Source organism: Centrocercus urophasianus, unplaced genomic scaffold, assembly GCF_019232065.1.
Source record: "Centrocercus urophasianus isolate 14NV4802_14NV808 unplaced genomic scaffold, USGS_Curo_1.0 seq_17, whole genome shotgun sequence".
Classification (NCBI taxonomy): domain Eukaryota; kingdom Metazoa; phylum Chordata; class Aves; order Galliformes; family Phasianidae; genus Centrocercus; species Centrocercus urophasianus.
The window spans coordinates 27,927,176-27,953,531 of record NW_024884722.1 but is presented as its reverse complement, the minus strand read 5'-3'; positions in this window follow the sequence as shown (position 1 = coordinate 27,953,531).

Genomic DNA, 26,356 nt, shown 5'->3' with positions numbered 1-26,356 from the left:
TTGTGTATTACACCTACAGAAGCAAGGCAAGCCTTTGATTTTTAATAGACAAAGGTAAAGAACACCAGAATGTTTAAAGGATCCAGTTTGCTTCCTTGCAGTAGCGATGGCGACATTTATCCATCTATCACCATAGAAACTTACCCAATAATAACAGTACTTGCAAATAATAACTCACAGAAAAACAGTGTACGCTAGCAGCATTTGCAATGTGTCTGACAATAGCCATCACAATGGACTATGACACAAGAAGTTGCAGAAGTTTGCTCTTCCAAGGTTGATATTTTAATAAGCACAGTCAGAATGATCAGAATTACCTATTTATCTGCAAAGGCACATTTAACAAACACGTCTAGAAATTACCTCTATATTTTTATGACAATACTAAGGAGTCTCAGTTTAGCACTTGTTCAGTCTTTGATGAACAGCTTCTGAAAAATCTTTCAAGAGGTTATTCTCCTCTTATGTAGTTCCACTTCCATGCCACAACTGTTTAGTTGATTTTATTTGCTTTGTCTTAAATTATTTCACTTCTTAAGGGTAATACAGTGCAACCCTCAGCAATACAAAGATTACATGAAGATGAAAGTAGCTATTTCAAGATGCAACATAATATAGAGAATAGATTTTTAATGCCTTCATTTAATTGCCACTTAGATTTTTAACTAATACATAACCAAAAATACTCATTGCCTGCATATCAAAATTCAGAGAGTTACAGTCCCAGACAACATGCTCATTTGGTTTTCTGGGAGGTAACAGCAGCCAGATAAGGAATAGTTTGAAAAACTGCTTGTTCTCCTTTTACTGATATAGGAGAAAAAGCTGAAGTCCCAATGAAGTTTTCCAATATCCTTTAAATGTTACCATGTCACTTTTGTCTTCCCCCACCTCTAAAAATTTTCCACTACATTTAAAATGCACCACTCATCTTTTTAGCTGCACTGACTGAAAAGAGTTGTATAAGCTGTCAAAACAGTCTTTACAAAACAGGTGCAGTAGAGCAAGTAAGACAGTGATGATGGTGTTATTTGAGCAGTTTGGAGTTTAGGTTAAGGTTCCAGCATTCCCTAGCAGGTTAGTTAAATCAGCTCATATTACAGTTAGGGCTTGAACCTCTGAGGCCACAAGGCACTTCTCTCTGTAGCAGGATAGAAGCGGTCTTTGGAAACAGCACAACACAACCATTCACTAAACAAGCTTATGCCCAAGTTTCAGTCATTAACAAAATTTTCCATCTCTAGCATGGAATTGCAAGAGAATCAAGACAAGTGGAATTAAAGTCCAATTAATTGTGGGAGAGCCTCCACAGAAGATTTAAGAGGAAGCAACTACTCCACTTTAGAAAGTAATTCAGATAGAGTCCTATTGCTTGTGTCCTCTGTATGTCAAGAAGCTGTTTATAATTCCACCCCTCCATTTCTTACTCAATTGGACTTTTAAAAATATATGGTTTAGAAACAAATAACTCCATCAACTTAAGTAAACCTACATATATGCTTAAAGTTGTGCATTTCTAAAAGTATGACTAAATTAGGTCTTCATGCTTATCTTGCATATCCTTCTCCTCCCTTTGCAACCACCATTTCCAAATTAGGATCTAGAGAAGCTAGAGTAACGTATTAATGCTGTGTATTTAACCGTTCCTTTCTAGGGAACACAATTCACATATTTTATTGCTACCAGAATACTTAAAACAACAACAACAACAACCAGAAACCTATCCATTCGAGAGAAATGCTCTAGTTAAAACAGAAACTACAGTGTCAAGAGATTGGTAGGAGAGTATCTTTGGCATCAGACAGTCTGATCAGTTCTTTGCAGCTTCTTCTTCCAGCCTCAAATTACCAGGAAATTAATGGAAAAATGGTTACTGTTTTAATCAGAAATTTCAGTTTTAAAAGAACAGCCAGACTTGTGGCAGCTGTTGTACAGTAAGGATATAACATCCTTTAATAACATTCTTTATTATATTAATAAAATCTGTTAGAAACCAAAAGGAAGCAAATGCGCACTTTGGGCAACATTAAATCAGAAGTACCAATGTGTGTTCAGGTCCTTTTAGTTTTAATTTTGCAAAGCAAAGGAGCAGAGGTTATCAAATGCTTACATATTAAAAACGTATCCCTACAATAAGGGATATGAATCCAGAAAAAAGTCTAAACACCAAGTCTAAATGATCAGGTTTTTAATGAAAGAAATTGATCTGCCCAAACCCTAATAGAAGACATACTGTTTTTAACAGTCCTGTGGTACACAGTAATACTCCACCCTATCATCCACCTGCTCATGTCCTGCTCTGATCAGCAGGACTCCTTAAGCTTTTAACCATGGCCCATCTGACTGGGATTCATCCCACACTGACAGCCTCGTCAATGTCTGAAAGCACAGGATGAATTTGCAGCTGTAACTCCAGTTTCCTGCGAAACATCTGTGCAGTCTCACAGCAACCATTCATCTAAATGTCTTCAAAATGCAATACAGATAGATCTTTTGAATTCTGCTCTGCGGGTGATAAGAGAGCATCTTACCCCAAGCTGCGTCTCAGATAGGTTAGGCATTAAATGCATCACTTGTAGTTTGATTTCATTTTAGAATGAGAATTAATAAAAACTCTTCTGCAATGGATCGACTCACTAACTGCTGCCACGACATTTGCTGCATAGCTTCTTCAAGTCACTCCCTGACAACTAAGCTAAGTCTCATAAATTTCAGGACTCTCCAGGAATCGGGTCACTTCACTTATTATTTGAGTGAAATTTCTATGTTGAAAGCTGCCTGTACTGTTCCCTGCTACCTTTTCTTTTTCTCTGTCCCTCCTAATTCCAAAGCTGACCTTCTTAGTGCGGTACCTGGGAAATAAGAAACATTTCATAGTGAGTCTCCGTTTCATTAAGCGACACCTGATGCTGCTTGTACAGTTTTACTCTCTGGTACATACTTCCTATTGAATGTAATCTTGTGTCTATCTGAGCAGTTAACGCAAGGTGTAATGATGTCAATTTCCAGGTTGTTGAAGTTACTCTGGGGACACAGGTCAGAGGCTCTCTTATCCCTCCTTTCACTGAGTTGATTGTTGTAAATTCACCCCAGAGACTGTTAAACTGGAGAAGATCAAAGGTAAACCAGGTAGCAACTAAACCAGAAACTACGGAGAGAAAAAACAAACAACAAAACAACAACAGAACAAACTCCAGTTGGTAAAACTGGCAAAGCTATCCACACCATTACAAGCATGCACAGTGGCACTGCATTTTATGAAATATTTTATTCATTAACTTTGACTCAATCTACTGAAGAACTATTTAGTTAATACTTCAAGCTTTTCTCACCAGTCTAAAGGTCCCAAACAAAAGCAGAGCCTATCTGTACTGAACAATGTGAAAATACCTAGAAAGTTGTGCCAGCCAAACATGATATTCCTCAGCCAGAATGATTTAATTGATTAGAGAGGTTAACACATACCAGCTACTGGAGCCAGTATGAAAAGGGAGCAAAGTGACTGTTGTTCCTATCTGGCCACCTTCAATTTCTTCAGGTTATAGTGACTAGTAGCCATTCAGAGGAGTGAAACTGCTTCATGTTCACACATGCCATTGCTAACTTGCTCCATTGCTTCAAAATTTCTCATAATCTAACCAGGCAAGATTAAAAAAAAAAAAAAAAAAAAAATTGTTCTTACAGAAACGAGAGTCAGGAAAAATGATGTAATGTATCACTGTCACATCACAGAGTCCAACGATGTGGAAACCGATTTCAGACTTCTGGGAACCCCAGTATGAAGGCCACACAGCATTGGAATCCTCCCAACAAGTTCTGGCCTCTGAATTACAGCAAATCACTGCAATACCACATGAGGGGCAGAACACTCATAATGGATGTAGCAGGAAGAGCCATTAGGTTTTTGGAAGTCGCTTGGAACAGAAGACTATATAAATAATTCAGACTCTGATAATTTCCCACGACCTAATGAATCTCCTCTACAAGAGAGATCAAAACTGCGTAAAGGGAAATCAGATATACCAAATAAATTGCATTTGTTTGTCTCTAAGATAGTGGAGGAATGAGAGCTGAATGTAGACCTTGGCCTAACCTGATGCCTGGATACAGGTTTACTAGCCACGTTGCCTTGGTTCCTCTGGAAAACCGGTGTGTTTACTCCCTTCCCAGACAGGTACACCTAAAAAGTCATCTGATATTTCGCAATTCACGGAAATAAATGCATTTTTTTCTCTTGTAGTCTTGTAAGGTCCAGGCAAACACATCCAGGCAAACTATACCTGATATCAGAATTTAACCACAAGCGTGCTAAAAACAGTCTCAGAGGCACAAATACCTTAACATGACAGTCAGCTTCCAGATGTTCTTTAGATTTAAAGCACATACTTTTCATTTCCTCACACACAGTAAGATGTCACACAAAAAACAAAAACGACGACATCTCACGTCCCATCCAAATTTAGAAATTGGAAGCTTGTCACGTTTTCAATTGTGCTATGGGAATTAACAGCAAGGTAACATTCAGCATGTTTGAACAGTTTTGGAAGCAGCAGTATGTAAGCAGATCTACAGGCATTGGTCAGGCAGAGGGCCTGGAAGCACAACCAATGATCACTCTTCTGAAGCTGAAGGTTTTGATTTTTATTCCTTAAGTTGTTCAGATAGAAGACACTGCATTATGACAAACAATGTTTTAGAGAAGATAATTCTTAGATACATACTATAGGAACTACAGGGACATACAGTAACACAAGCAGGACAAATATGAGAAATACGTTCTATTTCTGGAGGGATGAACAGGATCATAACCTATCTACTGGGATGGATTAAAGGTTCTAAAGACCACATCCAAAATGTTACTGCAATTCAGTCTAAGGAAAAGTTCAGTCATCACTCAGGTGTTCCTATTCCAGCCCAAAAGACAAAGCAGAACACTGCAGTTCCTTTGATGCTACTATTTTCAGGACTAGCAGTGTGAAAGGAAATAATAGAATTGCACTCACTTACAGAAAGAACAGGAATCATTACACAATCATTGTGACTGTGTTAACCTCATACCCAGAAAACATCATAGCTGTACCTTATGCTTGTTTACAACATTTATTCCTTAAAGTTTTTTATTAGCTATTATGAAATATCGCTTTAACAAACGAGAACAGGATAGATCCCAGAAGTATTATATGCTCAGCAGAGAAAACAAACAAAGAATAAAAAACTGCCTTTTAATTTGTTGAGGGCTTCACTTCACATCCTATGTCACGTGCAATTATTTGTACATTAGTTACTTTTTGATACAGTGCTGCATAGAGTCAATCCACTGATGTTCCTCCCCATCCTGAGATAATTATAGTCTAACAACTCTGATGGAACATACTGATGTTCCCCACATGGAAAATGATTTCTGTGAGATCAGACTTTTGGCAGTTTAGATCATAGAAATGAGCACCTATGCACATGTGGTAACAGAACGTCACCTTGGAGGAGGGCAGGAAGAAGCAGGCAGGAAATCATTCGATTGGATATGCTGTCAATGAGCACTTCTCATATCAGCATTACTGAATAGACAACAATCAGAAAGACACCACTGCATCTCCAGAAAGGATTTGCATTACTGGAACTTTAGCTTTGCACTGTCATGCCTCAGAATACCACCTTCCATTTGATGCATCACAGTCACATAGAAGAAAGTAAAGCGGCCAAAGAGCTGTTCTGAAAAGTACAAGTACTTCGGTACTAAGACTTTGCTTACAAGCAGCGTTTAACAGATTGTAACTGTCTTATTCCCACCACCCACATGTACTAGCAAGAAAGGGAAATAAATGTGATCTAACAGGTTCTTAAGATTAAAATTGTGTATAGGCTTTGCATGAGCAAACCAAGAACTTGTTGATAAAGGGAACCACCCACTCATGCTAATGCATGAGCAGACAAAGCACAAGTCACCAGGCACATCATCGTAAGACTTTCCTCAAAGCCATTTGCACAGTGAAAACACCAGATGTTTTCTAGCGTTTGTTCTTCTCTCTGCCCTCATGAACTGTGGCCATGTCTTTGCTGGATGGCTATCGCCTCCAGAAACAATTCCAAAATAATGTATTCTTCTGAATTAAGCCAGACTTCCTTTTTTTTTTTTTTTTTTTCCTTCTGTTTTTCTCATCTTCCTCTTCCCTTTCTTTCTTCTCATTCATAGCTTTACCACTTGTTATGTGAATACCACATTTTGTGTTTTATTATTAAAGACGACTTAAATGGTGCTAGAATACATATAAGCAATACCATGCTTATAATACAGATGTTTGGACTACAATCTTCTTGTCCTTACATTTAGTCTTCTGATTCCTTGTTGCATGTAAGCCAACACACAGCATCTAGGTTGACTGAGTCTTATTTCCTCATCCTTGGGGCAGGGAGGCAGAGGGATTGGGGACAGATAAAGATTCAGTTTAACTACACAAGGGGCAAGGTCTAGGAGATGAACACAACCTTATGCTTCTTAAGGAAAGCCTGCAGGTAACAAGCCTATGCAGACAAAGCAAGCATGCAACCTCATGAATTCCATATTCCCAAGTGCAAGCTTTCTTGCATGAAAATAGCATCTTCCAGACAGCAGCATGTTCCTTAATGCAAATATTCTTGGAAAAAAAGAAAAAAAGTAGGAAACAGAAGGGACCAAAATAAAAATCATAGAATCACTCAGGTTGGAAGGGACCTCAAGGGTCATTTCCCCTCGTCTTGTCACCTGTCACCAGTGAGAAGAGACCTACCCTGCAATTACTGTAAGCACCCTTCAGGTACTGGAAGAGAGTAACAAGGTCTTCCCTCAGCCGCCTATTCCCCAGACTAAACTGCCCCAGCTCCCTCAGCCTCTCCTCATAGGACTGATTTTCCAAGCCCTTCACAAGCCTCGTTGCCCTTCTCTGGACTTGTTCCAGTACCTCTGCATCCTTTCTGTACTGAGGTGATTATGAAAAAACCATGGAAAAAAAAAATCTGCACCAAAATAGATCTACTGAAGAGTAGATGTTATTAACAAATAACCAAGCTGTACGCAACTTGTACAAACATCACCCACTGATGTCAGTGACCTTGGAATCATTTATGTGGGGAAGCTTGAATGCTATTTGACATAAGCATGTGATTGTAAATGAAAGGTGCAGTTGAAAAGAAGTTCTCTAACATACAGAAGAACACAGACACACACTGGTACAACTGGGATTACACATTCACTCATAAATCTAGGAGAATTTATTGGAGAAAAAACAAATCTAAAAATAACATTAATATTGCTTGTTTCTCAACACTAATGGGTAAGCATGTGGTCATTGAGGGAAAAGGAAGCCCCAGGCAGACTAAGTCCAGTTTTAATTACTGTTAATCTGCAGAAACATTTGCATCAGAAATATCACCCTGGCATTTTCCTGTTTACCAGCTGTAGATCAAGCTCTGTAACATTTAATCTTTGCAAGTACTTGCCCTTTGAAAAATCTTGATTTCTCTCATCTTTCTCTCTACAAATCACCTCTGCTCTTCTGTTGCACATTCTGCTCAGCAGCTTCTTCCAGCCTCTCACAAACAATTGCTGGGGAGGGCTCTCCCAGCCCTGCTCTCCTTCTCACAGTTCTTCCTTTCTGCAGTACTGGGGACTACCAGCTTTACCCTGAGGTGCAACAATTCTGGGAGGCCAGGGCTGTCACAGACATGTTCCTAGCTGTGTGCTCTGTATCCAGAAAACCAATCAGAATTTGCCCAACTGAATGGTATAAACTGCTGTTAAAGTAATGTGCTCAAAAAGCTGTTCAGATCAAAACACAGGAACCTAGTAGCACATAACTCACCTCAGATCTGGAGTTACTTTGCTACTAGATAAAAGGCTATGCTAGCACTACCTCAGTTTAATAAACCTACACTTAATTACATGGCAAGCATCACCAACTACAGCAGAACAATATTTATCCTGTAGGTATAAGCAGTCAACAGGATCCTGATCATTTCTATGGTGTAGCTGAGTCAATGCATATTCAAGTCAGACCTCAGTAACCAAGTAAAATCAACTCCTTCTTCCAGACAGATACATGCTGAAAAGTTTATTTGAATATTTCAGGAAGAAATATAGATGCAAGGTCCAATTGTCTTCGCTATTCTAAAAATTGAAATCCCTTAGTAATATATGGAGACACAATCCATTAATATTCTCTTCACAAGAATGAATGTATACACTTGTCACATATTGCAAATGGTACTAGTGTGGACTTGGTCTGGAAGGTGTGACATGACTTCAAGAGGTTTCAAAGTCATGGATTCTCGCTTTTGGGCACTAGGGCTGACATAGGAAAATTAGAACATCAGGCAAAAAGACATTCAGAACAGACTGAATCCTAAGGCCTTCTGATATTGAGGAGAATCCTATCTGCACAGTCAATATATATTTCCTTATTTCAGGTCATTACCAGCATTGCAGGATATAAGATAGCAGCACAGTAAAATGAAATGTCTACATCTCCCAGATTCTCCTGCACTGAAGACTGGCTTTTTTTCCCATTCTTTCCCTTCCTTACATTCCAACCAGTCACTGCAGCTGTGCCATACCTGTCCATTCTCCTGTTTCCAGAGATATCACTACCGTTTGTCTTTCCCTCATTGTCTGTGCTTGAAGAAGAGGGATCAGCCATGGGTGATGCCTGACAGTCAAATTGCATAGAGTTTTTCCCCTACCAGTTCATCACAGCAGACTGGCATTACTGTTGGCATTAGATGTTCCTATCATCTCACCAGAAATATTCCCATCACTGCACTCTGCCTGCTGTTCCGTGATCAAGTGTTCCCCAATGCTAAATACTTACAGCACACAAGCCAAAATAGGACCCATTATGTTCCTAATAAAGGCAAAATGGTCTTCCTGCAGCACATGCTCAGTCACCTGAGTGTAAATGTGAGTGTAAAGCATCATACAATATATTTATTTTTTATTTTATATATATTTTTATATATATATTATTAATATATAAATATATATTTATATATTTATTTTTTAATATATATATAATATAATATATATATATTATATATTTTTTATTTTATATATACATATACACACCATAGTATACATCTCACTCACAGCTCTTCATCATCTAGAATTCTGCTGGAACATCAAAATGTCTGTAACGCTGAATAAAAAGTACTGCGAAATGTTCTTGATCTCTTTGTTACAAAAAAAATAAATAAATAAAAAATCTGCTGTTAACCTAAACTGGGACTGCAGCTCCCTGCCATTCCATTTTCTACACAAAAAAAAAAAGTCTTATGACCTTGTCTAAGGAAATTCTGAGGGTTTTATTTCTATTTACAGTTTAAAAAATATGTATATATTATGATTCACTTAAATAACCACTGCTCACTCTGAGACATCTCCACCTACATCCAATAAGTAACATATAATAAAAATGGTGTCAGAAAGAGAGCTCTTAGCCTTTTTTCTGCTACCAGTGCCTTCTGTCACAATGGACCACCCATATTACCCAACTGTCTCACTTTGTACACCTTCCTCTGGAAAGCACTTTCAGTGCCCCCAGATAAAAAGAATACACAAGGCTGTTACTTGCTGGTCATGGTCTGAATAAAGATAAATTTAAGCCTGGCTTGTAGTTTAATATGTTGAAATGTGAAAAAAAAAAAAAATTAAAGAAAATTTATCACCTTTACAAAATGTTTCATGAATTCATCTGTCAAATAACCCTCTGCTATGCAAAGCCTCAGGCTGGGGGAAGACAGCACTTACAGATCACAAGCATGGTGCATAGCTATACACTGACAATCACTATCAGCTGAGGGGGAATATCCTAAAGCAATATGCTAAATACTTTTCAAGAGCAAGAATTTGCATTAGAGCAGGGTATTCTCTGCAATAGACAGACTCCAAATAAAGAATCAAATTCTCTCCTTTACCCTTTGAAGGAAAAAAAGTATGCCTAATGGACTGACCTGAAGAAAGGACATTTGTACAGATGGCACATGTTACAGAGTCTGTGCTAGAAGAAGCATGCTTGTACCTCCACAAACAAACAGTGCAGAGGTGATGCATCATATCTAATATATTCTACATATAATTTATTCTGCTTTTCTGAGAAGAGAGGATTTGTTTCAATAGAAGCATGATAGGCCAATGCAGGGGCATGCTGGAACATCCTACTGCTCTGCTGAGAAAGGGAAGCATCACCTTCTGAGTTCAAGACACAGGCTCTGATGGTGGGTGAGCATCCCTTAGAGTGCATTGCTCAAGAGACTTTATTACATAGCATGTAATGAAGTCTTTTGAAGTGTTGGAAAGCTCAAAGCACCAAGACAAACAAACAAACAAGCAGACTTAGTTTCTGAGAAATCCCACAGTTCACTAACCGCTTCATTCAAAAGAATCCTCAGGTTCTGAACAGGAAAGAAAGTCCAGGCTGAGCCTTCACAAGCCTCCCACACCTGCTCCCAGCAGATCTGTATCACCTGCAACACTTCCAGATCTTCTACTCACTCTGTGACTGGAGCAAGAATGTCTAGAGTACATAGATGCAACTCTGTGTGACTATGCAATTAAGGTCTGTAGCAGCTAGATCACTACAGCATCACTACACAACTGCACTCTGAACTACTGAGCATGACGTCAGCGCCCATTTTCACAGCAATACAGTACAATTTAACTGCATTTCCAGACTAAAAGCCTCAGTAATTTTGTCATAGTACATGGCCTCTACCCAAAATCAATCCAAAGAAGAGATATTCAGTAGAAAAATTTCCAAGTTACGGTAAAATATCTTAAAAGCACCTATTCCAAAACATCTTTTCCTCAGTTTCATTTCCATTTTTTCTTTGTTGGGTGCAGAAGTCAAGTAAGAACTCTACAGACTCTGAAAGAATGTGGCTACAAGCTTCTTAATTCCAGTCCATACTGGCAAGGGAACTGCCAGTTCAATAGCAATATCAGTGCTGGTGCTTCCCAGGGCATAGTGTGCCTCAGTGTGCACCACTGCCAGTGCTGGTGATCTGATAGGGACTTGCACACCCAGCGTCCAGCTAAACATTTTTCTTATTCATCTTCCAAGACAAAGGGGAAGAAGAAAGACTCTTGAGAAAATGAGCTTTCCACTCAGACATCTTTAGCTACCAGTTGCTAACAACATCTAAGAAGGCAAATACTTCTTCACCTGTGATTGTACCAAGCTGCTGTGTCCAATAAGTTATGGTGTAAGCCAGTTTTATCAGCTTATGTATGGCAGAATCACTTAATCATGAGATAGTTCAGAGAATATTTTAGAGCATCAGATGTCCCTGAAGCCTTTCAGAATAAGAAGTAACAACAGACACAATAAATCTAATTTACTTCTTACAAATAAATCTCGGCTAATTGTGCTAGATTAACCTCTTTTCAGTGGGAAACCATGCCTTTCAACACACGCCCTATGCTCTATGCTCTTTCAGACCCACAGAATACAATTTCCTTCCAGGAGAACGCTGGAAGTTTCAGTTACGCTTCATACTTCCTAAGACTCATTTTCTAAGAATCATTTTCCCCTGACTTTTCCTTTTCCATCGTTGTTTATAAATGTTTGAAGAAACCACATATAATAATGATCAAAATTGCTATTACAGAATCATAGAATGGCCTGGGTTGAAAAGGACCACAGTGATCATCTAGTTCCAATCCCCCTGCTACATGCAGGATCACCAGCCACCAGACCAGGCTGCCCAGAGCCACATCCAGCCTGGCCTTGAATGCCTCCAAGGATGGGGCATTCACAACCTCCTTGGGCAACCTGTTCCAGTGCCTCACCACCCTCTGGGTGACAAACTAACAACAGGATTTCTGATCAAAAAGCACCTCAGGAGTCTAACATTCTTATCTTTATTGATATTGTGAATTTATTAGCTAGAAAATGCTAACTAAAAAAAAATTATAATTATTTCCCCCTGTAAAAAGTAAAATTAACTCGTTCAAACTAGTTGAGTAGAGGAGTCAGGCACTTATTCAGCAAAACATTCACACACGTTCCCAGCAACTGCTGCTTACCTGTAGTTGTTTTCACTGTGATGCTGTATCAGCCCGTATCAGGTGCAGAACTATAGCCTCTGGATGGTCAACAGAACTTTCCATAGGCTATGAATCTCCATGACACACACCTCGTGAAATCAGCACTTCATTATCTGCTTTTCCAAACCAACAACCAAATAAGCAGAGGAAATCAGCAGTTCACATATAATAAAAGAAAATCAAGCTCATCTGGAGCTCATCAAATGAAGACACTGTTATTCTCAAATCAGTCCTCTTTATAAGCTTAATTCAGCATTAATGTCAATAGTCATATTTTACTAATTTCAGCCAATTCTTCTTGATATATATAATTACCTCAGCATCAGCTATGCACAACTTTTGTCTCCACATCCATGCACCCTGTGGCTATGCTTTTTTGCAGGTAATTAAAAATCAAGTCAAAGATTCCTTTTCCCACAGCTGAGACTCTCCAGCCTGCTTCTATCTACTCCACTTTGCAGTTTCTCTTAAGTGCAATACTGATTAAACAGCAGTACTAGGCTGCAAACACGCTTCGCTAGGCCCCTCCTTTACATTCAGGCTCTGCTGGCTGACACTACAGCCTTATGGAAATCAGGATACTTGCATCATTCACACAAGGCAGCCACACCACTAAACCTCACCATGCTGAGAAAAGTTTCCCTAACAGCCACAGAATCCAGTATGAGAAGTATACAGCCTGAGTAGCAAATAGTAAACCTAAAGATTTACTGGAAGGTCAAATCATCTCCTTCAAACAGTGAAACAGAAGGAATGTTGAAACAGTAGAAGGGTTCTAGGAGTAGCCAAGGCTGGGACGACATGCGGAAAGGTAACATGGATATAGGTACCAAGAGGCAGTGAAGCAGTTCACAGTGACAAGGAATAGCCTCTCCTGTGCAGGAGAAGAAGGATATCCTGAATTACTCTAGATATCCTCATCCACAAAAGGTGACACACAGGCATAGCTGCAGACTGCAGCAGAGCGGGGGGGGAAAAAATCCAGACACATGCAGTCTTCTGGGTTTGTGCAGTTGCTTTAACTTTCTGGCAGGAAGGTCACAGAGTACTGGCCTTGATTTTATTTAGATGTGTCACATTCAGAATTACCAAAGCACTAACTTGTCATATTGATCCCCTTACACGTGCACACCGGCTCCCTCTACTTGGGAAAGTGAGGAAATAGAGTTCATCACTACAAAAATTGACAGTCACCTTGAGAGAGCTGGGGAAATTCTTTTGCTTGACTAATGACCGTGAAGGGACTTTGTGCACTGTATTTTCAGGTAATCTGCTTGCTATTTAAACAAAAAATAATCTGATAGAGCCTGTAGCTACCTCAGACTTTGAGCCCCCTTGCAATTGCAAATCGCTGTTTGAATAACTGGCTCTCCTTCCACTGAGCTCTGCTTCTCTCCACTCTGGTGACTCCTACAGAAAAAGCAACTTTCTGTTAGCTGCTCTGGGAGTTATTGGATTGTCAGAACTCTACAACTCAAACTTACTGCTAGTACAACTGAAGAGAGAAGAGAAATGGCCTGTTGCAAAAAAGGGCACTTGCTTAGATTTCTTTGAGAGCACTTACGCATACTGAGAAACTCCTTGTTTTCTATCTGCACTCATAACTAGATGTCTCTTAACCTCTGACTGTTTCAAGCAATCACGTTCAGTGATTTATCAGGTTGCCACTGTAGAAATAATGAAGACAGTGTAAGAAATAATAAATTACACTTGCATGTCTTCAATCCCAAGTTCTCAACGTGTTCTACACCTGTTAATGAAAAATATACAGGTGACAGTGGGTTGTGTGTTTAAATATGATTAATGTTATAGTCCTTACCAACACAGAGATGTGATGAGGGGAAGATGACACCATCTGAGCAGAGAAAGGGGAGAATGGCTGAGGTAACAGAACACATTTCTCTTGTTTTATAGATGGCACTTGTTCAGTTATACTTAAAACAATAACAAAAAGTATGAGGTTATAATTTCATGCAAACTTGCAAAGTTGAGTGTCCTTATAAAAAGAGCAATTATATACACACTTTAAGCACGAAGCAGCAGAATAATTAAATGAGTAATTACCTTCCCACTTTTAAGCTGTCATGCAATTAAACTTAATTAAACATTCTCTATACTTCACTAATCTTATTCAAACAGAAGAAGGTAGGAAGGGTGTGGTAAGGAAAGGGCATTTGGCAGAAGGCTGAGCCTATTTTTCTGCCTGTAATAATAAATAACACTGAACAGTTAGCACTAGATTCTCATGAAATTGCCTTGCTCCTAGCAGGAGTATAGGCTGGTTTGAGCTGCAAGACAACAATAGTCTGGGACAATTTATGCTATATAGAATAATGCAGCATAGGAAAAAGCTCTTCACAAGAGATTACTATAAGGAAAGGAAAATGCTAGCGTTTTAGAGGAGAGAGAGGGAAGAATTCCCTACAGAAAGACTAGTGCAAATGCAAAACAACCTTTAATGTAAACAAATCCAAGGTTTCTCTCATTCCCAATGAAGGAAAGTTCGTGAACAAAACAGAGGAAAGACCAAAGTAAGACACAGGAATTTTGCTGGCAGAGACAAATTGCTATGCTGCCAAAACCATCAGGAACTTGCTCCTATCCCGATCTGAAATTCAAACTTGCTTTGTAAGGGCACAGCCCACATACTTCTGCTGGATAGTTCTTCATTCAGAGAAAAGCTGTTTCACGTACACTGTCTCTAGCTACGTATTATTCTTATGGCAAGCAATAAAACTAGCAAAAAATAAATCCTCTCAAGAAACAAGAATTCTCCATCATTCCCTGAAGCAAATGCACCCACAGCCCGCTGCCCAAAGACAACTTTGTCATTGCATGATATTAAATTGTAAGTGGGGTTTAAATGTACCAAGTTTGAAATTATACCTAGATCTCTGTCCTGCTCCAACAGCTAATAAAAATTTAGTTTGAAAAAATCTAAAAATACAAATTGTCATCCACATAGTTGGACAAGAAATGCTCAGAGAGAACGTGAAAAAATGCTACTACACTGTAACATGTTCTCCCATTTCCCAACTTTTCCCACAGAAATCTAAATAAACAGAGAAAAGTGAAAAATTCTCATCAGCTCCACTTAGTACCAACGTTAGTTCAAATCACAAGTACAGGGATTTTCAGAAAGTAACAGCCATAGTCTGTCTGCTCAGAGCATCTCAACACAACAGATACCAGCTATAATGTCTCCATGTTTCAAAGATACGCCACGGACAGAGCACCAGTAAGAAAGGTTAATTGTGGAGTAGTAGAGCTCAGAAGGTCTTTAAATTATTCCCACCTACTCAGAATTTAGCTCATCCTACTTTCAATGCATCAGATTTTTACCAAATACTACATTTGAACACTGCCAGTAAGCAAAACACAAATCTAAAGCATGGTCCAAACATGGAAACTTCCTCATCTACCAGCCAATGGAATCTTCCAACATACATTTGCCTCTCAAAGACAACACTTTAATGAATTGGCTAATATCAGTAAACAAACATCTTGAGAAACATTGGAAGGGCAGTATTTAGGACAAGACCTGTTACGAGTAGTCTGTACTTCCTTGAAAATAAGAGTGACTGCCCACTAAACTCTGCTTTAGCCTTGATCCTGCTGTCAGTTTTCTGTGGAAGGAGAGGCAGGCAGTGCCACACAATCTCTGCCAGACACACACCTGACAGGGCCATTTCTCCACCTCCATTGTAGTACTGTTGACTGAGAAGCCAAGGATCTTGGGCCCAGTCTCAGCTGCTGCACAACTTCAGAGAGCCTTCATTAGTCTCCATCCTTAACTGTTAACACAGCCTAACAAGCTCCAATTAATATTTTATTTCAGCTTTGGGACATTATGTCTATTTGTTAATGGACTGGAAACCAGCAGTCCTCCAAAGCTGGCAGTGGTAAGTGCTGTATGATTTAAACTGGGAATCAGCAAAAGAAACAACATCATGGTTTCTATCTCAAAAATCCATTACCCCACTCATACCATACCAGAATGCCTAAAATGAAATCCCATCAGACCAGAACTCATCCATAACCAATACGGCCCTTTGTTTTCCATCATTCAGACTACAGTTTTCTTTTTCTATTGTTTTCCTGCTTGTTTTATTTTCACATTTTCCAGTCAGATTTGATATTACCACCTTAACATTGCTTACTGCTTCCTAATTCACATCCAGCACAGCTCCCTTCTAGCCCCATGGGCATCAGTACCACCTGCTACTGAGGAACTTCATTCAGATGGACAACACCCATGCAAATTAAATAGTTATATGAATAATTTGCAAACAGGAACCCAAAGACAGCACACCTCTACCCTGCCTCAAGAAACACTGTAGAAAAAACAATGTGAACTAACCTACGCCACTCTGCTCTTCTTGTCATATCCAGTCCACCTAACTTAGTTTCAGCATACACAGACATAATGAGAGACTTCACTTCCATGCTGTAAATTCCTTTTCATATGGTTTCCATGAAGGTCTTGACTTATTTTACCGAGTATCTGCAAACATCAGAGAAACCATTTTCTTTTTGGGCTTATAATATGAAATAAAATGAAAGCATAAGAAGCACAGCATTGTATTTAATGCTGTGAAGGCTGCTACAGACTTAAGTTTAACTACATGGATGCATTTAACCCTATGGGAGGATTCACTCTTATTGATACAGGCTAAAACTACAGTGCAACTTGTTCTTGTCTGTGTTTCACAGAGCTCTTTGCTTTATCACTAACCACTGTGCAATCACTTACTTACAAGACAAACAGTTGGAACCTGCTCACAGTAGACCCAGCAGCACGCCTCCTGCTCTGCAATAGCTCTTGCCTCAGGACTGTTCATACAGCAGAAGAGGCTTCATTCAACACATCAGATTGTTTTTGGTAACTGGACTTTTCATACTGGTTAGCCAAAAGGAACAGGAACTGTCAATCTGCATTCAGGTTGTACACCACACTCATGGGAATGCTAGAAGAAAAAGCAGAAAACAATTAGTCTGGGAGAAATCCAGACTCTCTCTGTTTTTAGGTGGCAGTACAATCTCTTCCTCATAGATATTCCAAGGCTGAAGAAACTCAGCTCCCTCAGCCTTTCTTGCTCCAGCCCTTCACCTGCTTGATGAAAACTACGGGCAGATAATACAACTTACCTGTCAAGAATACTGAGTCCATTAACAGAGGGGGATCTGTCCTAGGAAGTTCTTGCTCACTTTTTAGTGAGTACATCTCACAGCCTTTTCAGCAAAAAAGCTTTCCATAGGTGTTACAGTTGGAAAAACTGGCATGGTGGAATGGCAGAAAGAACAAATAGGAAAAGAATACTCACTCAAATCCAAAGATCTAGGCTCTCGGGGAAAAACTCCAAAAGGGATCTCCAGACAGAGATCCTTCCCACAGGCATTCACCCCTTAAATGGGGTCTAAGAGAGGTCCAGCCAGTGTCCACCCCTTCCAGTCACACAGCTGAATTGCCTTCACCTGTGCTTCCAGGGCTGAGCTGGTCCTTTCCCCAGGTGCTTTAGGCCGTGACTCAACAGTTCTCGTACAATAGGGCATTCTAGCATTTAGATAGCATATCCTCAGCATCTTATGAGCAAGTGTGCTGCTTTCAGCAGCAGGACAGATGACTGCCACATTAGTACAACAGTTTCACAGAGGCAATAATGCAATGGTTGCCATAATACAACGGCAATAATACAATGGACAGATAGCTTTGGTACTAAACCTATGGTCACTGTTGCTCCTGCTGTGCAGAGGGACAGTCCTGCAGCACCACATAGGTGGAGTTTAACTTCACCTGACCCTTTCAGATTTCTGGGTTCAAGACTTGTCTGCTTAGCTCCATAAGAAACAGCAAGAATTGAGCAGTTAAAGTCCTTAAAAAGCCTTTGAAAACTACCTTTCCTCCATGACTCAACAATTAAGCAAAAAGGGAAGGGAGAAAGAGGCTGACGAATGACAGAACAGTTAGAACATAAAAGGGGATGGGTAGAATATAAGAAAAAAAATTGGCGGCTCCATTTCACACTTCATTATATGGAGCCCCATTCTTCTGTAACCCTGCTAAGCTTCCCAGATGGGGGTAAAGGTACTAAAACTTCCAAAGCTGCAGTTTATTCTGATCTTCAAAAACAGATTGATATTTTTATTTTTCCAGCTTGTTGCCCACTACATCATTCATTTTTACACTTGTTCTCTCTGTGAGACTCCCAAGGCAAGACGTACCTTGCAAATCATCACGTACCTGGCTGCAAATCATCACATGGAAATCCTGCAACTCCTACCTTGGCTAAGAGCCCCTGGGTTCTCACTACACAGGGTCCGCAAAGAGCAGGGAGAAGTATCTTCAAAGGTAACACTTAAATTCTAGAGGAGACATTTCACTTCAACAAGGCGGTTATCTCAGACATAGACAAGACTACAAAGTCCTGGACAAAGTCAACACATTTTCTTTCATTGCCTTGGAGCTTCCTTGTCTCTTGGTCAGTACATCTCAATTACATAGGCCACTCTGCATATATTGCCTCCCACTTATTTCCATGGAAATCAATAGCACAATACAAAAAAGAGTGCAGTAACGCTATATCATGGTTTTATGATTTCTGTTACCATTATTCCACATCATAATATCATGCAGTGCACTCGGAGTTAAAGAGTTCATGCTCCAGTTCCATGGACTGATGATATTTCTGGGTACCTGTTTCTCAGAAGAAAAGAACTCCTACGTACCCTAAGAGACTTTGCGTTGTTCTGTTTCCATTTTCCATTCAGAGTGAAAGATAAAACTGCAGCTCACGAGACATTTTCTCTTTTCCCTTTCTGCGCATCCCAGTCTTCAGCATTAGAGTAAGGCCTTCAGGTTTTTGGACGCTCTCTCATTTTATTTATTAGCTTCAATTGTATTATACTGTGTTATCTTGTGTAATGTACACTTGACACTACTGATAGAAGACAAAATATAAAACACAAAACCACCACTGGAACTAGCTAAACTGTTGAAAAATAACTGCTGCACTGATTTCACTACCCTCTACCTCTAGCACCTAAAGCAAACCCCTCCTCTATGCACAGTTCTCCTCCTTATACTTGATTCTGTAGCCTCCTAATAATATTCCAAGATTAGATGGTGGCAGGGAGCTCCACAGAAAGCCCAGGAGGCAGCCACGAACTCCACACCGTGCACAGGGTTTGAGGAATGTGAAGAAGGGGAGCCTGAGCTCTCAGTATTTAAAGAAGTACAGAATTTTGCTGACCAAGAACCAGCCTTCCAATATCTCCGCAGCAGAGGAGGAAAAAAAAAAAGACTGTCATCACCTGACAGACTACACAGGTGACTAACTAGACTAACTACAGCAGCTGGTTAATAATGAGTATTCTGCAATGCAGTCTTAAAAATGAAGGGAGGAATTTATTGGGTTTAATTACTATAGTAGGCTTTTCTCATTGCCAAGGAAATGCATATGTATCTAAATCAAGGATTCCCTCCCCTGCACAAATTCATAGCTACTTGTACCACTGAAGAGGCATCCTCAAACATTTACAGGTAAAATGAAAAATCTAAATTTGTTCAACATAGTTAATGAGTTCCGTTTATTTCCTGCTGGCTAGGCAGGGCAAGTACATCTAATAGAGCTGCAAAGCCTCTCTGGCCATTTGTAGGGTCACGTAAAGCTTCGAGCTACAGAAGCAGTAAAAGGCAACTCCAGCTGCTTCCTTGCGTAAATCTTCACCATCAAAACACATCTGAAATTGACAGGTTCCAGTTGACTTCCCTCCCTGGTTTTCATTAATTACAAGCTCTTTTAATTACTACTTGCACACAAGAGGTCAAACAACTTAGCTGCTCCTCCAAGATTTAATTACCAAGCACACCCCAACAGAGACCCAGCTTGGCCCAATGTAGCGAGAGCCAATACCTCTCACAAGATGCTGTTCATTGACACAAGCCATCTTCAGTACAGCACCATCTTCTGACTGCACTCAAAAAAGCACAGGAAAAGCAATTACTTACAGGACTGGGCAGAAGGGCCTCTGCCTATTACTCTTCCTACATAAGAACAGCTGGCTGCCACCCACACAGCTGGAGTGTATTGATAGCAACGAACACCTTTGCAGCTTTCTGGATGACAAAAATCCATACTGGTTCTCTCTTCCACTTCTCAGGTTCTCTCCTTGCAATTCCCGTTGCAGTGGGATAGAATATTTAAAAGACTTTTCAGTGGCTCACATACAAACCTCTCAGACTTGCGATGGCATACATTTTCCTTCCTGAACTATACTCACGACTGGTGCTGGCACTGGAGAGGACACTGAGAGCCACTGCTGATAGGCATCCCTGACCAGTTACACTCAGCAGGGTGGCACACAGACCTGTGCTACAGCCACTTCCAGGACAGCAGTAGTATTTGCTAGAGGTGATCAAGTCCATGAGAAAGAACTAGATGTGCATGGTCTGCTAAATTCAAGATGAAAACTTTGTTATCTCTAACTGGACCTCGAAAGAAGAGTTTGGACTGAAAGAGTTTGGACTCAAGAAAATTTGGATCTATCACCTGCAGTAGATCAGAAGTGGCTTAACCCAACTGTCCCCTTGCAGGCAAACTTTTTCTGGCAGTCCCTGTCTGACTCACCACTCAGCCTGCAAAAAAACTAACCAGGGCAGGAGACAGACCAGCTCTGTCCACATCAAACATAGCAATGCATTTAGAAGCCAGAAACTGCAAATCATTTCTTGCTCTTCGTGGTATGCTTTTCTACACCTCACGTATTGCAAGACCACCAAGCAATGACATACCCCATACAAAAGCCAGGCAATAACAGATAGAAAAGTGAGCCAATGCTATTCAGTCCTCTGAATAGTGCATCTGAACAGTGTATCCAGCCTAAGTGGAATCCTATTGAGAAAATACTGCTCTCTAAATATTCAAAATGAGCTCCAAGTAGCAGCTTTATGGATCTCAGACTGCAGTACAATAAGCAGCACCTGCAGAAGCTACTACAGTCTATTAGGAAAAATATTAAGACTTTCTGGTAGGAGACCTTCAGCAAACACTTTGCCTGAATTTACAATCTGACCCTTCGGTTCTCTGCTCCAGAAGAAGTCATTGGTCCTTGGCTTTTTCGTACCAGCTGTGTTCATACATGAGTATGGTACTTGGAAAAAGAAAAAAAAAAGAGCTCAGAACACAGCTCAGCAACAGCTCAAAACTCACATCTGCTCTTTTACAGTTTCCCACTAGTTCTCCATTAAAATAATAATAATAAAAAAGCAATGTTCGTCACCTACATAGAAGAGGAGAAGAACCTGTAACAAAGGCTGATAAGAGAATAATTTGGAGCTGTGAAGAGAGATCAATAAATACATTTGGAGATGTGTTCAGTCACCACCCCCCAGAGCTAGAGAGAATTAAAAACAAATTAAAAACTATGCACTTATCTCCCAATCATTCAAATATAAAGAACAATCATACGGCATAAAGTTGTGAGGAGAAAATGGATTTTCCCAGACCCTTTAATGCTGATCTTATAGCAGTTATCTCACAAATAACCCAAAATCTTCACTACACTCTAAACCGCTAGTTATATTTTCACAAAGCAACAGAACCCCCTCCTCACTGATCATCTCAGCACAGTTAGCATTTGATTCATTAAGTTGTGCCTCAGGTCGTCAAGAAGGGAGCTGTTTCTTAATTAATAATAATGAGCTCTAGCTCAGGAGCATCACACTTGTAAGACCCCCAAGGAGCACCAGCTGAAGTAGGAATCTCAGTGGGCAACTATTCAGCCTAAAGCAGAACCACCAAGAGATTAGCAAGGAAGGGCTTTTAAAACAGATGCATTCATGTTCTTTGATGTTTGTCTATTTTATTACTGATGTTGTAAAAAACAAAAACAAAAACAACAACAACAAAAAAAGCAAGCCAGCAACCTTTCTGGATTTTACCATAAAACTACCTCATACCTCAAAATAATTTTATCTGTAAGTCGAACTGCCGTAGCTTGGAAATAAGGTATCACAGGCTAGTGAGAAACAGTTCACTGTATCTGAGAAACAAAACTTTTGTTTTCTGTAGTAGAATCTGAGAAAAGGAAGAGGGAAAACGAGGCCATCACATAAACAGATAGCATAATGCAAAAACCTTCCATCACAAATGTAGAGTGCATGGCAGCTGAACACTCAAGTGAGGCAAGAACTGTTCTGGCTCCTGATTGAGGACATGCAGCATGTTACATACCTTGGATCGCCTGCTTGCAGAATTAAACCCATTGAACTACAGGCAGCTGATGCTGGGTCAGAATTTTGTCACCAGCTCCATCCCCAGAGATCCACCAGCAAAAACTCCATGCCTGCCAGCGATCCTGGCACTCAGCATTACGCTTGGATCCAACTGCACGCTGGGGCCCAAGCAAGGAAAAGCATCGCCTTTTGATCTGGGTGTTTGTGTTTGCAATTCGCCCAGGCTCAGGCCAGAGGAAGGGCTGTGCTCCCCCAGAGCCTCCCTTAGAGTCCACAAGGTCCTGTTTAACTTGTGATGAAGTAAACACCAACATATTCCGGCTGACTGATGCTGTTGAAAGTGAAAGGAAAACGAACTGGTGTCCACCGAGCATCCCAAGCATCAGGACAAGAAAACGAAACGTGTTTTCTTCCTCAGAACCGAACACATTTTTTTTTCTTTCTCCATTCTTGTTATTTACAGGGACAAGGAAGCAACCATTTAAAAGTGCCAGGAGGCTTTTAGTCCTTCTAATAGCACATGAGTCACACCCATGTCCAGGAATGCACACTGCTGATCTTCTCCAGGGATCCAGCTCCTCCATTCCTATGCAACATCAGGCGTCTCAGCTCTGCCCCGTTGGGCTGAGGCTGAAAAACTCCCCCAGGTGCTGCAACATCAGTCCATCATCCTCTCTCCCCAAGAACATCAGCAGGCCAAATTTCAGGCGTTGTCGCCCAACCCTTTCCCTATACCTATGCACGCTTTTTCCTCCTCACAGGACTTGTTGCGCTTTCTGCCCGCTCCCCGCGCCCCGCCTCGCGCAGCACACAGCTCCACGCGGCCGTCGGAGCGCACGCAAAATGGCGGAGGGCCGCTCCGGCCGTTAGGCGGCAACGGTCCGCCGGCTGCGCGAGGCGCTGCTGGAGCGCTGACCGCCGCGCGTCCGGTCTCGTTAAGTGGGCAGCAGCTGCACGCGCGCGGCTCCAGAGCGAGGTGTGCAGGGCGCACGCGGCTGGCGGGGCGGCTGCGGGGCAGCGTAACGCAGCTGGTGCGGCTGTTTGGGGAAGCGCCCGTTACAAAGTTACTCATAGCTCTTTACCTGGTATGCAGGTTAGCAGTAATGCCTATGGATGACACTCGTCGTACCTGCGGAGATGCAGAACTTGAACCGGGGTTGTGCTCCCGTGGCCCCGCTGTGATGAGCAGCGTCTGGGCTGCCCTCATAGTGCCTAATGTACTCCCAGGGATCACAGAAGTTCCAGGATTGCCTCCAGCAAAGCCACAGGCTCTGCGAGGTGTCAGTCTGCTGCAAAAAGATTTTTATGAAGTGAAACAAAGCGCAGAGACCCTTCCAGTTTCCAGTACTCACTGGCCCCGGTGCTGCTGGTGACAAGGCTCTCCAGTCAGTTGTGCCAGGCGGTCGCTGCCACCGGGAGCGGCACATAGCTGCTGAACAAGCACACTCCATGTGCAGGGCACTCAGCGCTGGACAGGTCTCCATGAAACAGCCCCCACCCCCTTCCTTCAGCAGGACAGAAGCTGACAACATGACTTTAGTCAGTGCAGTACAAAGGGAAGCTACAGAGGAGAAGGGGGCAGACTCTTTAGCAGGGTCTGTGGTGACAGGTTAAGAGAAAATTGTTTCAAACCTAAAGAGGGGAGACTTAAGTTGGATATAAAAGAAGTCTTTAACAGGAAAGGTGGTGAGGCACTGGAGCAGGTTGCCCAGAGAGGTGTTGGATGCCCCATCCCTGCAGACATTCAAGGCCTGGATGGACAGGGCTCTGAGCAACATGATAGAGCTGTGCCTGACCCTGTTCACTGCAGTGGAGCTGGAGTAGATGACCTTCAAAGGTCCCCTCCAACTCTGAGTATTCTATGATTCTAAGGAACCACCTCTGAGGAGCAGACACGGGACTGAAAAGTGACTTTCTTAGTTCCAGGAGCAAGTCAGTTCATTGTCACTCTATACTATCAGAACACTTCCTTCTGTCAGCTGTAGTCACATGATGAAATCCACTGTTGTCCTTGGGGTACAACAGAAAAGAGGAGCAAGGAAGTTACTAGCAATAGTCAAATAACTGTCAAGACCACATGTAATCAAAGGCTAAGAAAGTTGCTGGGAAAAAAGCTTTTTTATTTTTATTTATTTATTTATGATGGGAAAAGATTTAGGACTTTTTAAAGTAATTGGACCAATACCTGTATGTAGCAATAAATTACAATATTCATTAAAATGAATTTATTTTGCTAACAGCCAGAGGGACTGTGGAGATGTGTGGCAGGTGACAGTCTGTGTATGTGTAAGAAAGTATTCTAAAGGGAAAAAAAGACAAGGGATTAACCTAGTACAATCACATCCATAGAGCTGCAGCATCTCAGCTGCCTCACTCCTCCATTCTTCCAACTCGGGGAGACTGGGCATGTAATCAAACTGGAGATGTAAAAGGAGAAGTGATGATGATCTGAAAGCACAGTCAAAATACTTCTGTAGGCAGAATACAATACTTGAAGGACTGAAAAAAAAATCATCCCCAACATTTTAATTTTTGTTGTTAGCAAATATACACACATACCTACAGCTGTGCTCCAGCTTGGCTGGGTACATTCTGCATGTATACTTCCTTTAGAATGAATAAGCATACAAATTCCTGCATGCTCTCTGTGGCAGATTTTGTAAGGGTAGAAAGGGGAGACATAAATGTCTGTTCACAAGAGGCAGGTATATGCCTACACAGTGCTGTCAACAAGTGCCTACACTCTAACACGCAGTGTTCTATAGATGGGGCAGGTACAGCTATTAAGCTATTAACTCTGCTCTTGGAGTTACTACAGTCTCAGGTTAGCCTGCACTGTATTCTGCTGTGCAAAATATATGCTGATTGCAAGCCCAGTCCTTCCTTCAAGAGTCCTTTTCACAAAATTTGGCATTAAAGCTTTCTTCTGTAGCTTCACTTAGGCAGCTTATTTCCTGCCTGCAGCAGGAAATTTCGTACTATTTTCATACTTCTTATAGTGGCCTAATTTGGCAGTTTCTTGTTTTTTGTTTTTTTTTTTTGTGCTTATTTGGTAGGAGGTATGCACCATACTAAAGCACATTGGAAACACATAAGAGAAAAGTCCATCACTACTTTAAAAACGACCCCAAAACTCCCTCTACTGGATTCAGCATGAAAAAATCTATTATTGTTCAGCAGTGGTGCAGAGCACTATGGCCCTGAGATCACACAGATAGAATGGTAAAAACTGTATTTGCTGAATACTATGCTGTATTTCTACAGAGCTTGCACCCCAGGCATAAAGCTCTGATTGTTTACTGTAAAATTAATGTATGTTAATACTTTGAAGCAATTTGCTTGCTCTCAGCAAAAAGCAAAAAAAAAAAAAAAAAGCTGTTTTTCAGAGACAAGGTCTGATCAGGAAGTGTTACCCACTAGGTAACAAATTGAATAAACTTTTGGAGCACTTATTTCTATTTTTAACAAAAACAGATTTAACAAAGGTGTGCTCCAAAAATCAGGGTCATTCTAAGAGCACTGAAAACTGAGGACCCAAAAGCAATAGTAATTTCTGATTATTTAATCTGCACTATATGCAGTAGGTAACATTTATGTCAGATTAGACAAGAAAGAATACACACACAATCTCCCTAAATAATTCTCCAGAAGTAATGACCAGCACAGCAAACTGTTGGAGTGAATGGAAGGACTCTTCCCAGGCAGGTCTTTCTCTCCAGAAAAGAGGCCTTGTGCACTAAGTGAGCAGTTAAGATTCTGCAAAGGCTTGGAGCTGCAAACACATTTGCACGTTTAGTCTTTATCTCCCACATCCCTTGTGGATTTCCAGCCTAAGCAGACAGTGAACTGTGTGATAAATACAAGTGGCTGGAGCCTGTCACAGAGACCAAGCAGGGAAAACCAACTCAGTTATTCCAGTTCAAATGAAGCAGATGCTTCAGTTCAGGTTATCAATGTCTGCTGTACTCTCCATCTCCAAGCAGATGATTGCTTCTTTTGACTAAGCAATGTTGCTTCTGCTCACTGAAGAAGAAAAAACAAAACAAAAA